This window comes from Salvelinus sp. IW2-2015, linkage group LG4q.1:29 (genome assembly GCF_002910315.2).
Source record: "Salvelinus sp. IW2-2015 linkage group LG4q.1:29, ASM291031v2, whole genome shotgun sequence".
Classification (NCBI taxonomy): domain Eukaryota; kingdom Metazoa; phylum Chordata; class Actinopteri; order Salmoniformes; family Salmonidae; genus Salvelinus; species Salvelinus sp. IW2-2015.
In genome coordinates, this window is record NC_036842.1 from 11,222,243 (window position 1) to 11,224,787 (window position 2,545).

At 46.2% G+C, this 2,545-nt stretch overlaps 1 pseudogene; it reads left to right on the forward strand.

Annotated features, from left to right (window-relative positions):
* The window catches only part of LOC111962834 (netrin receptor UNC5C-like), an 83,917-nt pseudogene that overhangs the window by 43,557 nt on the left and 37,815 nt on the right, over positions 1–2,545 (forward strand).

Genomic DNA, 2,545 nt, shown 5'->3' on the forward strand with positions numbered 1-2,545 from the left:
TGTCCATCTTGTTTAGTGAGACAGTCATCGTGATGCTGCTTTTAGAACAATCAGAAGAAAAACACAGATCTTATCACTCGAAGACTACATACACCCACCATTTCCAGCACCAGGCTCTTGGCTCTCAAGTCATTTCACTGCAGTCACTTAGACCAGCACCCACAGATTCTTTAGGCTTGGCAGGGTTTCAAAATTGGAGAGTTTCTTCAGTTCTCTGAGGTGTAGATCAAGTGTCCTCCAATAGTTCTTAGACAATGGCCAGCCAAACAGACTTCTTATCTCTCCCAGGCCTGCTCTGACCTTATCTGGCATCGTCTGCTTGTCAGGAGGAAGCACAATGCACAGGATGTCTCCTGTGCTGTTCACCTCTCTCTATGCACTCAATGCATTCCCTGACTCTGACTACACACAGGATGTCTTTTCTCGAGAGAAAACAGTTAGACGATTCAGATGAAAAGTGTGAAGAAGTCTTTGAAACTGCCTTCCTCTGTCTGTCTGTCTGTCTGTCTGTCTGTCTGTGTAAAGCGGACCGGTCTCTCTGCCTGAGGCCCAGCCTTCACACCCGAGGAGGATGAGGTGAAGAAAAGTGTTTCTGTGATTTACGGTCAAATAAAAGCCCCACACGGTTCCCTGTTTTCTGATATTATCAGGAGTTCAATATCTGTATCATTTGGAGAGAAAAAACTGAAATTCATAAGGAAAGGTCAAGGAGCTTTGCAGTTCCAAATATAGCAACGAATTTCCTTTCCTCTCGCTGTCTGACAATACAGTATTACTTTGTTCTGTTCTGGGGAAATGAAAAGAGAACATGATAGCTTTTTATAGAAAGACACAGGCCTCAGAGACATAAATAGTGTTGCTGTAATCCTGGACTTGAGCTTTATTGGAGAGGTGAATGGGAGACAAAGAGAAGAAAATGTCTTTAAACCCTTTAAACACTTCCTTGTGATTTATTCCAGAGGAAATCAGGTTAACGTGTCTGACTGCCGTGCAGTCCCAGTTTCATGTCTGCTCTTACCGACTGGTTTTGATGTCTACTGTTCCTCACTGAGGAACAATATTCATGGTCTCTCTCTCTTTATCTTTCTTTCCTTCTTATTTTCTAATTCTTTCATTCTCTCTCTCTCTCTCTGTCTCTCTGTCTCTCTCTCTGTCTCTCTCTCGCTCTCTCTCTCTGCCCCTCCCTCCCTCCCAGGTGGAGTGGCTGAAGAACGAGGAGATCATAGACCCTGCTGATGACCGCAACTTCTACATCACCATCGACCATAACCTGATCATCAAACAGGCCAGACTGTCTGACACCGCTAACTACACCTGTGTCGCCAAGAACATCGTCGCCAAGAGACGCAGTACCACGGCAACAGTCATCGTCTACGGTAGCAATCAACTCTCACCGTGACACGTTAACTGTAACACCCTTCTAAAGTTGCACTGCATGAGGCAACTGGTTGGGATTTTTCTTAAGGTGTCTGTCAGCAACAGATGCATATCTGTATTCCCAGTCAYGTGAAATCTATAGATTAGGGCCTAATGAGTTTATATCAGTTGGTTGATTTCCTTATATGAACTGTAACTCAGTAAAATCTTTGAAATTGTAGAATGTTGCGTTTATATTTTGGTTCAGTGTAGCTGGACCCTGTCAGGTTGTGATAGGTCTTTGACTGGAGAGGCCAGGAATCCTCACCCCTCCTTATCCTCACCCTCGCCTGAGTCCTGATAACCACTGTACCTCTCTGCTCCCCAGTCTCTCCTTAGGGGATTAGACACGCGTGACAGCACAGACATTCAGGCCTCAGGGCTTCTTCCACCCTAGAAGGAACGTAACTACCCCCACCCAGCATGTGAAGTGGCTAAACCTCAAGTTATTAAATCAGTCTGTCAGTCTAGCTAATCATCAGCTAACAGACACGAGGCTGTTTTATAGCCTTAACCTCCTACACAAAAATACGCACGCGGGAGTGAGCGCGCACACACGACACACACGCAGAAAACCGGGCCAGAATGGGTGGAGGTTTGCAGGAATTGATGATGTCACCAGGGTCAGGTTTCAAATCCATCTCTCCTTCCATCCCTCCAGTGTCTCCCAGCACAGCACATCATCCATAAATCACACACACTGGCCCTGCCATGGAGGATTATGGGGGATTAGGGGGTCCTAAGTTATTGTTGGTGTCCTATTTGTTAATTTATCTATTTTAGTTGTCCGTTCTGACAGGGAAGAGCAGCATGTGTGGCTTAGATGAGTCCAGTACCAAGGTGAAATAGAGCAACAGAGAGTGTGTGTGTGTGTGTGTTTTAGCTGACTTTGGGGTCTTCAGGGACTGGGGTCGCTGTCCCTTCTAGGCTTTTCCCTTCACTAATGCAGTCTGGGAGGACTGAGCGAGAGCCTGAAAACAGCTTTGATGTCTCGGCTCATCCTTAAAAGAATGCACCAGAAGCAACTTACTCTGCCTGGGTTGTGTCAATCCCCCTTTCCCGTCCCCCTCCAATGTATGCAGTCACACACACACACACACACACACACACACACACACACACACACACA